General features: G+C 32.4%; 1 protein-coding gene across 4 annotated transcripts in view; it reads right to left on the bottom strand.

Moving 5' to 3' along the window:
- LOC111427375 (Octopamine beta2 receptor) overlaps nt 1–16251 on the bottom strand; it is a 54823-nt gene that overhangs the window by 17207 nt on the left and 21365 nt on the right. The window lies entirely within an intron of this gene.

The following is a 16251-nucleotide window of genomic DNA, read 5'->3' as shown; positions in this document are numbered from 1 at the left end:
ATTCAATTCTATCTACGAAACTGGAAGGATCTCAAATGATTGGGTCAAATGAACTTTCACCCTCGTATATTTAGCGCATGCCACACGTCCTGAAAGCTTCAGTTCTGGTTTAGAAATGGCATGGGAACACTAGAAGCCCTATTTTGACTTAATGTCTTATCGCAGAAATGTAAAGACATGAACGTAGATGCCCATCGTCTGCGTACAACACCAAAAGGTCAAAAGATATCAAACTGCACAAGTTCGAGTGAAGGGTCAGACATCAGAACAAACAGCAATCCTAAAGGGAGTTAGGCAAGGCTGAATTAGGATAAACGATGTCAACGTAAATAATTCTCCATTATGCAGACGACATGATAGTGCTTGCTAAGAGTATGAGCAAAAAGCGAAAAAATCTGTAGAGGGACGTCAAAATTTATGTCTAATAGATCTTCGCCGATGGTTTGGTGGCATCTGACTACAATTGTTCCGAGCAGCAACCAAAAGTCATAATCGCCAATGGGATTTTGTCGGAGACAACGCAATAAAAAGAAGAATCCAGACTGTCTTGAAACTGAAATATCACGCCGTAATGTCTACTGTCACCACCATTCTTATTACACATGATGTGGACGTTCCACCATCATTGGTGGTGGATTTGTCTCGTTGGTACTTAAAGGTTAATGTCACAAGTGTCATTTCACCCATGTAAACAACCTCGATATTTGAGAGGTCGTTTTGGTGACACCCTCTGTAAGCCTCTTCTATAAAATATTTAAATTTGTCTTATTTAAAAAAAAAGTTGCAATAAATATTAATGGATTATGTTGATGGTGTAAATAAAGGGTTAAATTCTCGATATCATTTAGCTCCTAGTAGCTATAGGATTTGTGTAAATCGTGATGTAATTTATACCGCAACACGTTGCGATGACGTTCGTTAGTATTACGTGATATATTCGCATGATCAATACCTATTTTGTAAAGGACAACCCGGTCATTGTTGATAGGTCATGGTATTATTTAATGCTTGGTCAGATTTCATATGTAAACATCTTTGTAGTTATGTGTTTATAATTGTAATTGCGTTTTCAAGGTTATAGCAATTAAAAACTAACATGTAAAATAATACAATTATAACTTGGGTAAACAATCGTTTTAATGAAGTAATTGCAACATTATTTGACAAACGAGTGAATCTATACCAACGCGTATTGATCGTGTTAAATTATCCCTCACTTATCTTCATGACTGCACTACATATTTGCAATATTGGTACTATATGCGATGCAGCAAGTTATGATCAGAATCTTAATGTAGCACCGAATCATCGCCACAGGAATTAATTTTGTATTAAACGTTAAATACGAATAATCGTGTTACCAGAAATTCGCTTTACACTACTTAGTCACGAGAATATTTCATCGCTCTCGTGTTATATTATTACGTTCATTATATCATCTATAAATAATTTGTCGCACGTGGCCAAGATAGTTTGGCAAAGTTTGAAAAGCAAAAATTTTGTGTACTATCACCCTTATATTAAAAGACATTTACAACACACGTTTTGTAAACAATTTAAATAAATTGTGTGCATACCACAATGCTAAGTGGAATATTAGTGTACAATAGGTCAATATAAAGATAAGTAATTATATCTAAAGGCAACGGTTATTATCTGTATTGATAATCTGTACACATTGGTTAAATGAATGTTAATAATGTTAACAAACCCTGAAACAGTCATTATCTAGAAATTTCCTGTTGATTTTCGTGACCATAAGCCTTTTCTGTGGACACTTTTCTGCACGAATTCGGCAAGAACTTCCTCATTAATGGTGGTTGCATGATTTGGTGGAACAGCGGAACAATCGAAGTGATTTCAAACACGAAGGTATTTATATGGACTGGGTGGTGTACTATTTAAATTTAAATCATAGATAGAAGCTAATGAAAAGTAACGAAAGTAGTAGTTTAGGTACGCTTTTGTATTATAAAGTTTGTGCTTATCACGTCTCTCCCGTGACATTTCATATTATTTCATGTAACCAAGGTTGCAAATTAAATTTTGGGGAGCGTTTCCGTCGTACCGCGCCAAAACCGGGTTTGCTATCTATTCAGACTGCACAGTTTCGAATTTATTACGCAAAGCTACACCATTCCGGAATTGACATGGAATTAATCAACCCAAAATCACATTCCGTCCTTGAGCGACCCCAAAACGTCAGATACCACCATCTGAGAAATCAAATCAACTTCTCATTTGCATAGATATTAAAAAGCGATAAATACATCATCATAAACATGTTTTTTTTTATAGTTTATGGTAAATTATTTATAAGTTACGGGGGTACTTTGAAAGCTTAAATCAAACAAAATTGTCATTTTAAAATATAAATTAAAGTAAATTATTTATTCATTTATTCGACATAGTTATTGTTTCATATAATATCGCACAAAAATATACGCGGTGATAAATAACCAATATTTTAAATGGGTAAAAGATTAATGGGTAACATTGTGTGATATAAATGTGAAAATTCGAAATAATCCCTTCGGGGATTTTCAATTTCATGCTCGGTGAACAAAATTATAACTTGATAACAAAATTAAAAAACGAAGTTTTCGCACATTTTCCATCATTCAATTTTTCGTGTATCTAATTTTAAATCGTCCAAAGACTTTTTTAGGTTAATGTAATCATTTAAATATAAAGATAAGAAAAAGAAATATCGGAAGCAAGCTCAGAAAGACGACCTTTGGATTTCCCGCAGGATGAAATTTCCGGTTCTGCATTACTGCGATTGATTTGTCCCATTATATTCGATTTCCACCAAAGAGTTGGCAGGGATGAATTTTTTCAATTCTCAAAAGAATAGAATCCTTTCCCACTGGTAATGTATTGAGTCCATTATCATGACAATGAAAACATATAAATTTTCATATTTCAAAATAATTAAGTTTAATTTAATAAAGCAGATTAAGAGAATTATCTGTTCATATACAATGTGGAGATGAAAAATTTACCGATTTTGTGATATTATGAGTCACTTTTGATTTTTTTTGGTTCTGAGGTTGAGGTAAACAAAGCATGTCTTGTTTGTAATCATTTTGCAATTTGTCAACTTTGCTAAAGCGCATCCAACCTTAATAGGGCAAGATAGATTTGCCAAGCTGTCCATGAACAGAATAATTCTGTATCTGATTTTTAAGAGAAAATAATTCATAATCAAGCATATTCCAAATTTTATATAATTGTAGCTACTAATTTCCGTGAAAATTAGGCATTTTCAAACATTTGTATCGAATTCAATAGTAAATTAACCTATAACTTTACATCAAGCAAATATAAAGCATAATTCCCAGTAAGGCATAAATATTCGAAAACCATAGAGACCACAATAATGGATACTTATTGCCGTTTCGATCAAATCCAATCCACATGAGCCGTATAAAATAGTTGATGGGCTCAAACAAACCGAGCCATACGCACCTGTAGTACAGTACATGTGCGCAAATTAAATGTGTTAATACAAGTAATCCTAACGTGTTTACAACATGCACTCATTCAAATCAAACATTCTAAATTAATCAAAATGAAATAAATTAATTAATCTGTTTCAATATCCTTAAAACGAATTAAATTTATCTAAAAGTCATTCGTTACTTTTTGTAAAATAGGAACTCTTAAATTAAATCCGAACTTTTCAAATAGGAATTAAGCTTGGATTTCAACTCAATAACATTAGTTGGTTTCCCTGAATGAAACCCGCTAAGATCTGAAGAGAGGCAATTGAATTTTAGGGAGATAACGAGAAAGGGCCCCCGATGCCGACAGATGTCGCGTTCGCCGATACGGTACGACTATCTTATATCCGTTTCCATTTTCAAGCTGACCCTATTCTTCTTTTCTATCGATTTTTTTAAAATTTATCATTAATGTAGTTTTCTTTGTATTCCCACATTAAATAAAAATATTTGTATTTAACCATCTTAATACTGTTTACTATTAATTTAGTATAAATTATAAAAAAGTAATTTAAGAGTAACTAAATAATTCATGAATAAAAAATTGCGATTAAATTTAAATCGTAATTGAATGAAGCAGACCGAAATTAAAGTAGCGTAAATTAAAAATGAGATAGAAAGAAAATCAATACCTACAACGAAATCACAATGCAATAATATCTGCTAGCATTTCCGAGTTTTTTTTCAAACAACTTTGCAAGCAAAAATAAAATAAATATTCGAAAAGTAGTTTTAGAAAAAGTTACATAAAAATATATGTCCTAATATCCTCGCATTCAAATAGCCTAAAACTGAAATGGAACTTTGCCAAGTCTACGAGAACACATTATAAGAAACTTTCCTACCTCTATTTATAAAATATCTTAAGCTTGTAGTCTCTAACAACTATAAGTTTACATAAAATAAAACTTGATACCCATAAATTTATAACATTTTCAATAGAAACATCGATATTACAACCTAAGTACACACAGAATACTTGATGTGTACTCCAACAGGATATTGATTGGCGTACGTGTAAATGCAATCGTAACTGAGATATACGAGTGGGTTTGTAATTGACTTATTGGCATATAGCAATAGTAACAATTCTGTTGAAAATCTATCCCGTGGAAACCATGAAAGTCATCATCGTGCACGCTTAAATAACTAGTTGCGATGCCGAATGCAATAGACAGGACGACATTGTTAACAGACGTTTCTATGGAAAATAAATTTGTTGTTACATTGACCAGGTAATCGGTAATGGAAGCATGAAGTCGTATTAATTCGAAACCAACTAATGCTTTGCCTATCCAGATTTAACCAAGCTTACATTATGCGATGCGAAATTGAAATTTCGAATAATCAATCGTACTGTAGATCTCATAGGTGGATAAGAGTAACTAACAGCTTTAAGCTTTCGTTTATGATTATACATGTATTCGTTTAAAGAAACATTTCAAAATTATTTACTTATAAATTACTTATAAATCTAATCAATTTTATTTCCGAACAAATTAATTATTAATATTTGGTAAGAATCTAACTCAAAATAGTCCCTGCTATGTATACAGATATCTCCATGCATTCTCGAATTATAGAAAAAAATGTTAAAAATTCGTATATCTTAATCGGATCAAGATACCTTAGGAAACAAATAAGAGAGCACAAAAATGTTATTACCTAGAACCTTCCTTCATACTTTATCCAAGCTTAGAACTGTTTCAAAACTACTTTTGAGGCGTGTTAGAATAACTTAAATTTTTGGCCAAAATAGCTCGCTAATGTTCGAAATGCCTTCCATAAACCTCGATGCATTTATTTAATCTAGTTTCGACGAAAAAAAAACGCTGTTTAGGTCTCGGCCCTAGACACGTTTGTACTGGCATTTAGTGTTTTGTCATATTTTCCCTGGTTATTGGTTTTTCTTGAAAAGTCAGGTCGTCTGTTAAGGCCTGATGTAAAACAATGGGATGGAGATATTATTCTTATGCGCACTAATGTGATTTACGAATTCATAGAGATGTCTAAATGGGCTACACGTTGCTAGTTTTCCGTAATCACTAAGTCAATCTTAAAAACACTTCTAGAGAAAAATGTCTTTCGTTGTCGAATTATAGCTCATCGTCTAAGGTTCTGGGATAGCAGGAATTTTATGTTTCTCAATGGCAGTTACCTCCTAGCGGTCGAATTACGAACTTCAAAATAATTTCCAGCTATTTCTCTTGGCCACTTTGCCTATAAGGGTTTTTTCCCAAACCTCTAGGCTTTACCGTTGTCGAGATACAGCCGCTCTGTACCCTTAACGGGGCACCTGTACACATATTCTAGGAGTAAACACTCAAGTTTAAAGTGGAACGATTCTTTGTTCTTAAGTTAATACCCAATTCGACGTCGTTCGCTTGCTTCCTTTGTTGTGAGACTATTGTTGCTCTAGGTGTTATTGTGTTAATCATTGTTACTACTCTTATTATGTTTTTTATTACGGAGTTGATGGATATGGTATTAGTGCACGGCGAATATGGATAAAATTTACGTAATTTGTAGCAGCGAAACATTTGTAACATATTAAATACTATTTAATGAGGTTTCGCTACCGGCAACTGATGATGCGTTACAATACCGTAATTAATATCCAATAATTAATAGTTTAGTTCCAACAAGTGTTTCTGATCGATTAGAAACCTGCCAAATTATGCGATCAAATCTGTCGAAATGTGACGGCGTAAGGCATGAACGGTTGTTGGAGCAAAGCTAATATCAATATTGTTATCTATAGCGAGAATTAGTAAACGTTTAAAACTAAGTATTTCTGTTACTGACTCTTTTTCGCACAACTTTTTCTTAATTGCCTTCTTTTAGCTGATTTTACTTGATTGCCGATAGTAATTTGTCATGGTTAGTGGCACAAGTTAGTGGCAATCATGGTTTTAAGATATTAAATTATACATTAAAATCAAATCATATCAAAAGGAAGTGTATGTTATACATTTAAAATTAGAATTAAAATTTTTGGTGAAAAACAAACTCTAAAGTATCTACTTTGCAAATATAATTAACAGCCGGTTACTTGAAAACTAATTTACAACTTTTCGCATACCTATTTCTAAAACAACTTCGTGAGCTCCAAATCCAACTTGCAATTAGTTCACAATTTTACTCATAACCTCTTTTCCACAACTTTTCTGTTCATGATTTCGCAGTTCCTAACTAGTTGTGTATCACAAAATTATTTACATTAATACCTATTCACTTGAATTTATAAACTATTAGCAACATGTTTCGGCTAGACTTATTTAATATTTTAATTGTCAAGTTTTACTCCATTACCGTTACAGACTGGACATTATAAATTCACCAAACAAATTTAGAAACTCGATCTATCGATTTTAAACATAATTAGTTTAAGGTCAGGGTTCGAAAAAATGGAAAACGAATGCAACTGGCGACTGATTCAGCCTCGTTTCACGGTTGTAAATTTGAGGAAGAGCTTGTATTCAAGGCTGTGTTGTGGTAACGTGTAACACATCAAAAGCTATTTTCGACTACGTATCATGATCGATAACTAAATTAGTCTCGCACAATTGTGCAGTGTACTCACACCCGTGATATCGCCAGGCCATTATTTAATTAATCAACTTAAAAACCCAACCAAATCTGTATTAAACATAATCATAATCTGTAAATAACATTAATCTGTACATAAACTAGAAATATATTCGTAACATAATTAGCCCCTCATAGTTTTATCTCACGATTTGTTTTTCTCCCTAAAATAATTTAAATTCATTCAATAAATTTAACAAACAACCAATAGAATTGAATACGGATGTCGTATATTCGAAGTACAAAAAATCATGTTTTGAATGGCAAAATTGGTTCGTATTTGCGTACTGATTTTGTGATGGTAGATAATTTATTTAAAATGTTTATTTTGGTTCGATAACTTTTAACGTTCGCGTTAAATTTCCAATTATTGAAAAAACATTACATTATTTTTGAACAATAATTTTTTATTACAAAAGATTATCGTTGTAATAAACACAATTTATGAAAATATTAGCAGGCCTTGTATACGATGTTTCATGTATTTGGCCAAAATCATTACCTTAGCTCACCCCTCGTAAAGCTCCTAAAATAATACCGATGGAATACCGTACCATTGCATTTCAGCAGTACTAAAGTCCGGTTACAAAGCTTTGTTTTCGCAGCGTGCGGATGCGTGCAAGCACGAATTTGAATACGTAACGTTCACTATATTTCACTGGTAATGGAACGTTGCACCACTGCCAGAGGTGTGTGGGAATAAATCTACTTGGGCGAAGTAAATAGAATTCGCAACGTAGAACACATGAAAGTACGTGGGAATTTTTTATTCGGTTTCTTTCATTCCGTTCCAATGTATAAAAACAGTAAATCCTAAATCAAATTATTAAAATTAGTCTAAATTTGATATGTTCAACTTGTTATATAAAATGTGAAGCGCGATAATCGTTAATACACTGAAAATCAACTACAACATTGTAGTTGTAACCACAATCTCTTGGTTTGGATGTGTCACAAACTTTTCGTAGCAGTTATCTCATTGTACACGTCAGAGAATATGAAATCTCCCTGTCAACAGATTAACGAGATTTCCCTTGTTATACATTTGTAGTTGCTGTTTTTTGAGAACATGAATACGTGATAAGAGATTGTTATTAAATTACGTTTATAATTTTTTTTTTCATAATTAGATAAACCTAACTTCTAACACATGATTAAGATAATAATAAATGGGTAACAATATAAGGACAAGATTTATCTAACTTGATGTTCACTTGATGAAATGCGTTTATCTTCAAACTTAATATTTAGTTACTAATTATGTTATAGAGAAGTTTGGCTTGTTTTGTAGATAAGTAACACGATAAGGCAGCTTATAAAGGCCACATCAAGGCCATTATATCTAAACAAACAGCTGTCGTTTTAGTATCTCATACTTAGATCATCAACAATCATCGCATATAAAGTTTTTAAATTGGTGCGATAGTATTACGTTAGCTTGTTAGGAACTAAACATTCATAGCATATAAAATGGCTACCACGCTAACGCGTGGTATGTTCAATATCGAAGGTTGCGAATATCTGCGATTTTGGGTTTTGTTAAGTTGGTCATTAATCACAGCTCTAATATGCCTGCCAGTCATGGCAGAATGCGATAAAGGGAAAGAAACTGCTCTTAAGAATATCGTGTGCATATCGAACGGTATCCAGTGAGACACTACAAGCAGTGACGCCACCGATTGATTTAACAATTAAGAAGAAAGCGGCTAATCAGACAAAGGAATATGAAGAAAAGAAGATAGGAGCGAGTATCTTGCAAAAGTGGCAGACGAGATGGAATGCAAACGCCAGAATTGGCAATATGACAGAGTGGCGACGAAAGAAGTGGGGTGATTCTAATTATTAAGATGCTGTTTTTAACAGCATCTTCAGATTATCAAAGGAAGTCAGAATGACTGCTGTCCATACTGCCACGCAGCTGACAACGTGGCACACACCGAGTATCGAATAGAAAAGTTGGGTAGGAGACAGGGCAAGAAATGAAAAAAATCCTGATAAAAGTGTAGTAAGAGGGGGAGTTTTGAGTAAGTAGGTAACTTAGCAGTACTTTTATTAACGGGTCTATTACATTATACTTGGAGTTATAAAAAAAGAGATAAAAAAGAGTTGGGTTGTGTTTACTTAGGTTGGGTTGAGTAAATTATTGATGAAAATATTTAAATTGGGTAGAAATAGAGTTATATTATATAGAATTGGATGATGATGTAATAACTTTGAATTTGCAGTTTGAAAATTAGGAAAACTGATGATTTTTTCGTAGTAATGGGTTTTTATTTCTTCTGCACAATACAGTTTCATTTACATAATATATAATATTTAATATAATATAATATATAATTTTATAAAAATATACTATATACAGAGTGTATCTGAATGACATGCCCAAACTTCAGGGGTGATTCTTTAGGCAATTTTAAGGGTACTTTGATAAATAAACCATGGGCGACTTGGGCCCCCCTAAGGAGCTACACCTCTCCAAAAATGGCGGAAAATTTTGGTTTAATTTTTTTTTCTCAAAAACCATAAACGCTAGGACAACGAAATTTGGGGAATATGTTTAACTAGGTAGTAGGTCACGTTTTCACCCTATTTGGACTTTCAACCTATCCTTCTAAACTACTAAACGTAACCACTAAAATTTGTGTTGTTAATTTGTAGTTTGCTAAAATTTTTTTATGCAGAGGGTAAATACATTAAAAAAAAATTACATAGGTAGATGAAAGTATCCTAAAACTTTTTTGTCTCTCTAAAATTTTTCCAAAAACGACTAATTTTTGAGAAAAAAGATAATAAAGCAAACAACAACGGGGTTATCGATCAAAAGTTGGAATGAATTTTTAATGAAAAAATCTTAGTAGGCTTTGCAATCTTTGTCAGAAATATTTTTGACGTTTAAATGTCAGTTTTCTTACTATTATTATTGTTTTTCAAATTAATTTATGAATAAAGTTCTACCGCATTTACGCTCGTTCACTCGACGTTTCAAAATTTTAAATAAAACAATAATAATAGTAAGAAAACCACTGACATTTAAACGTCAAAAATATTTCTGACAAAGATTGCTAAGCCTGCTAAGATTTTTTCTTTTAAAATTCATTCCAACTTTCGATTAACAACGCTACAGCTTAACAGTTAGTGTTTGCTTAATTAATTTTTTTCTCAGAAACTATTAACTTTTCGAAGAACATCAGAAAGGCAAAAAAGTTTTAGAATATTTTCGTCTATCTAAATAAAATATTTCCAATGTATTTATCATCGTCATAAAAAAGATCTAGACAAAAATTGAACGGGGGTGGTTATGTTTAGTAACTTAGAAGGGAAGGTTGAAAGTACAAATAAGCTCGAAACATGCCCTATTATAAGCTAAACATATTTCCCAAATTTCATTTTCTTGGTGTTAATGGTTTTCGGGAAAAATAAAATAAACCAAAATTTTTCGCCATTTTTGAAGGGGCGTAGATCCGCAGGGGAGTCGAAATCGCTGATAGTTTATATAAGAAAGTACCTTTAAAATTGCCTAAAGAATCACCCCCTGAAGTTTGGGCACGTCATTCAGATACACCCTGTATTTTTAATGGAATTTATGTCTGACACTTACTGTACTAAAGTGAATCAGTTATTTTCGTAAAGACCGAGAGTGGTTACGCTCGCTTGAAAGTTGACTCTCAAGAAGGACTTTTACACGTCAAAAGATCTGAAATGTCCATTTTCATTATTTTTAATTGTTTTTTTTGTAACAAGTAATATTTTTCTTTCGAATTGTTGTAAAAAAAATATAACGTCAAGTAACTATAAAAATACAAAATATTTATTAACAACGTTATTTATCATGTAAATTTTAAGCAACAAGTCAAGTACATAATAATTGTATAAATATTGATTGTAGTTACACTGCTTAGACCTTTCAACTTTCAAACAAACAACAACAAACGGGAAACTCGATGGTAACGTAACTCCTCCGGCCGGTTGCGCTAGTCCCATGGGTAATCTCCTTACCTTGTATCTGTTGGGAATACCGAAAAGAATAAATGCATATCACATTCTTGCCAACATATCCGCAATGCGTCCACGGTATAACGTTGCATTTCACCTCTCTACGTTATGGCTAACTTGGTTTTATGTCCTTTAACTTAACAGTCACGCGATACAACATCCGAACAGAAGCCGCCCCATTACAAATGCAAATCGAGAATAAACAGCGTATACTACCCTTCTATACAAAGAGATACACACTTTGCAAGCGATACATTTTCAACAGTTTACTTAGCCGTTCGAGAAAAAATGTAATTACCATAGAATTATACTAAAAGAGTACGTGCTATTTTTCAGTGTCTAAAGAACGAATGTTATGAAATAAAATAGGAAATTAGTATATTTTGTTCTTATTCGCTTTTACGAATACAATTTAAGGGATTATCCTAGACCTTTAGAATTTTTGCTTAATGTCAGGGTTGAAAAGCACTTCCGTCTGAAGGTGACGAAAGAAATGATGGAAGCAATTAAGATGACTTTTGATTCTACTCGATAAATATTCATTGCCGAGGATTCCTTAATTAAAAAATATTTGCATTAGGTTTTAATTAACGCTTTGAAAAACTTCGAATGAAGAACGAAAGAATTTAATAAGTAAATATATTTTAATTAAGTCTTTATTTATTCTTCTTTTTTTCGTTTGATCTGGGTAGAAGCGATTTTGAGGGAAAGAGCTATACAAAGATCGTGAAATTGTACATCATTTAAGAAATATTATTTGAATTCCATTGATTTTGTAGAAACGAATTCAATCCTTCTGAAATGCAAAAAGATCTCACCCCATTTAAACAAGAAACTAAACAGAGAATAATCAGAACCTCACAAAGCAACCCTGGAGAAAAGGACCACCAAACCTTCGCATTGTTATCGTCTGAACTTTTCCAGGGAACAATTGGAATTCTAAATTACATTTTTTTATCCCAACCAGATGAGATGCAGAGGTGACGAAAATGTGAAAACCATGTTTGTTTACGCAACGCAAATATAAAAGTTTAATCACGTTCGGCCGATGCCGTCCCCAATTTGTGAACGGTAATTGAAAAAATGTTTTACGCCGACCATTATACAGATTCATTTTGGTGCTCGTATCGACCGGGTTAATTTTGACGGCTTTCAAACGTTTAATCCTCTATCTGTTCACACCTTATTCAGCAGAGTAACTGTAAAAATGAAAAAAGCAGCCAAATTATAACATTGTGATATAATGATCTAGAATAAATATGATATATACTTCGAATTATCTATCGCGTATTTATTCACTTTATGGAAACCCGGAACTAATTAGAACTAGAGAACCGTAACAAATGTGAGTAATCTCTGTTAGCTAATTACGATTCAATGGTTTGTAAAGCCAAGCTTAGTCACCTGTAAATAGACTCATTATCAATGATAATAATTGTGTGATAGATAATACTGACAATATGCAGTATTGTAATTGATCCATTAGATATTTAATTTTTGCACGAAATGTTATATGTTTATATCGCATAGTAAACGTCTGCTGCAGCAGCAATTATAAATTATATCCCAGACCAATGCAGTACTAGAAAATCAATATGTGCAAATACATTACAACGACGCGACTGGTGTAATAAAACCATTAATTATAAGCAACGACACTTCTTGTAACTTAACTTAAATGTTAACTGGGTTAATTGTTAATAGGTTTGGTAGTAAGCATAAAATGATGAATATTAGGGATTATATGAAAAGCGACAATCATGAGTCGCAAGGACGACTCAACTGCACTGAAGGTAGTTCTACAGTTCATAATTGAAGTGTTACAAATAAACCATTATTTATTGGGCAATTATTTTTACTAAATTATCATAATATACTTCTCCATAAATCTCTATTAGATTTTTGAGATATTAGGGATTTCATTTTAAGTTCCAGTAAAGTCTGCATCCAATCAAGACTAGTATTAATATTCTGAGAACTAGTAAGTCACGCTGGTTTGAGTATTAACTAGAAGTTTAGAATGTAGTTTCTCAACGACGAAACAAAGTTTTGTAAACGGAGTTTTACTAATATTGCGTGGAGAACAGACTTCACCTTCGTGTATTGGAAACTTTACCGAGCGCTCGCTTGTGAATATGTTAAAGATTGTCATAATTGACACAAAGAGTCACCGCAAACTAGTTCCGAAACACTCTCTTTGCATAATATCGATCAAAGCGAAATGAACAAAGTTCTTCTATAGATCATATAGAGAATATCTTAAGATGAAAATATTAATTTCAACTAATCCATTACTTTTGTAACAAAAACTTGGTCTGAATAAAATTATATAAAGTGTAAATAAAATAAACTTACTCATTTTTTCCTCTCTTGTAATTACTAGGGTAAAGTGCTTCTAAGAGCTGTACGGACACTCTTTTCATTAAATATTAATGGAGTCTTACAGGAAAAGTAGGTGAGAGGTTGTCTTTGACCTTCTTGTTATAAAAACTGTGGGTTTCAGCAAAAGATGCTCTCTGCTGTATTTAATAACAAAATATGTAACCCCTTTTTATTAATATATCTTTTGATCAACACAAAAATAATAAGCTCTAATATTTCAAAAAACCACATCATTTAACTTAATTTGCTTCTTCAATGATACTACTTAAATATGTAAAACATAAAGGTTTAATTCGCATCTTGTCGTCTTCTCACAATGGACAATTAAGTTAAGAGTTAACGTTAAATGATTAGGTTAGGGCGTCAATTTCGGCACGAAGTTTGTTAAATATAAGATGAACGTAGGTTAGCATTGTTCCAGAGTCCTCCCCCTTTATCTCGCTTTTAATAATTGCTAACTGCTGTTGCTAGAGGCGGATGCCACCAGTCGCAATCATCTTAATTATAACGAAGTAAGACAAGTGCCTTAATTGCTTGGAAACTTTTCAAAATTTATATCGTTTCGTACGTGCCCAAAAAAGATTAAATTTAACCGTTTTATAACAATATTTTTGGTTTTTGTTTCAAATTCAAAAATATAATAGCAAAATGAAATTTATTTCCTGCTACTTGTGATGGATCGGTGTCAAGGACGCTCTCAGCTATTAATAGAGATGCTAGAGATATTGCTTCTCACCCATGTCTTCCGTTTAATAACGAACGTTCTTGTTACCTGGAATTGACATTCTCCTTTGATACCCTTTTTAGCTAATACATTTTTTATTTCATTTCTGTCACTCCAATTTATTCCAAGTAAAAAAACTACTCAGCGACGATTCCTGGAATATATTTTAGTTGCGAACGTCGAACCGTTAGATTTATATTATTATCGTGAGATTAATATGACATCTTCACGAAGCAATTAATTTTCTCGAACAAAACATAGCGCTGATTTAATTTTAGCGCACCTCGCTCCAATTATGACAGCGGAATATTTATCGTATTCCATTAAAATAGCGCAATTTAGCATTTCATTGAATATTACGAAACCGCGGTCCTTGTAATAAAGTAAGACAAATATTTAATAAAGTTTAATATAGTAAGAACTGGGATGTTTGACATACATTTTGTTGGTAGACAGCATTGGAGACCTTCTTCCGGCATATTTTCAAGTTATGAAATATTTCAGCAGCTTGGAATTAGTCCACAGATCTACATTATTATTTAAATATAATCATTAAATCAAAACATCTTAAATCAATAAATATAGATAAAATATCGAAGTACGAATTGTCGATCGAAATATCTCTTCTATTTCATATATATCTTCTATAAATATTGCCTAAGTGACATTTCAGAGAATTGCTGATTGTTTTTTTTTTATCAAAACTCTAAAAATAAAACTAATAGAAATTAGGAATGTGTCTGATAATATTGGGATAAAGCCAGAACTTACCAGTCTGTTTTTCCACTTTCCAATCTCTGTTAAGTCTCCTTCTTCTATTACCGGTTTCTTTCCAGTTTTGCTCCTATCTGCCTAGTCCATTTTTCTGCTTTCCAGTCTGTATTCAATCACTTTCTTCTATTATTAGTTTTTTCTAGTCTCTCCAGTCACTCCTCAACCGTTTTTTCTATTTCCAATCTATTTCAAGTATCCAACCTATCTGTCTAGTCTCTTTTTCCTCTTTCCAGTGTGTACTAAGCCTGTTTTTGCCATTTCCAGTCTTTTCCTTCTATTACCAATTTCTTTCCAGTCTGCTTCCTATCTGACAATTCAATTTTTCCACTTCTCAATTCTTCCCTTTCCAGACTCTATTCAGACTCATTTTTCACTTCCCTTCTCTTTTCGGTCGCAATTCCAATTGCACAATATTTCTTTCATTATCAATATCATTGCACTTTTCCTTTCTATCTCTGTTTTATCAATATATATCTCTAATTCCCGCTACTTACGAATCAGGAGGTCTATACTGCATAAGTTTATTGCTAATCTGGATATAAAGCAAGGCACTCATAGACTCGTAGAGAGTGTTAAGGACTCAAAGCTCATATAATAGTTTATTTAGATAACATATAACACTTATTTGAGATTTTTGGTCGATAAACTTAGTTGGTTCAGAAGATGGACCAGCTTTTCTTAATTTCGATCAAACTTGTTTGACAACATGATGGAAACCTTACTAAACATTACAACTAATTGTATTCTATAGTTGTCAAGTAGTTTTAACAATTCTAAATATATCCGAAATACTAATTCAGAACTATTACTTGGGTAAACTAATATTATTTAAAAAAATTAATTATTAAGAGTCAACTTTCTTTAATTACTTTAACTAACATCTACGCAAAATGAAAGACTTTCAAAATGTGTATAAGCAATATTGAAAAGAAGTAATAATATTGAGATAATTCCTAAAACAAACCTTTGTTCTAGTGTCGCATATTGTAATATTTCGCTGCGGTGTTATTAATTTACAGAAAACCACAAATAGCATTTGGAACGATTCCAAATCTCAACTGTTTGGCATCAGTACAACGGACTTAATGACAGTAAATTCACCTCATTGCCTAAAAAAGTGCATACTTAAAACCGGCGAGATTATAAAACGTTTTATCGATAATTAAATGAACCTTATTAACTGGAACAACAATGCAGCATATTTTTCATCAACTTCTTATTTTTGATTTTGCTTCAGCAACCTTCAATTGAAATTTATATTGACAATATGTTTTGCATTCATTT

This window comes from Onthophagus taurus, chromosome 2, assembly GCF_036711975.1.
Source record: "Onthophagus taurus isolate NC chromosome 2, IU_Otau_3.0, whole genome shotgun sequence".
In the NCBI taxonomy this organism is placed as follows: domain Eukaryota; kingdom Metazoa; phylum Arthropoda; class Insecta; order Coleoptera; family Scarabaeidae; genus Onthophagus; species Onthophagus taurus.
Note: the sequence above shows the minus strand (reverse complement) of the source record. Positions and strands in the feature narration are given on the sequence as shown.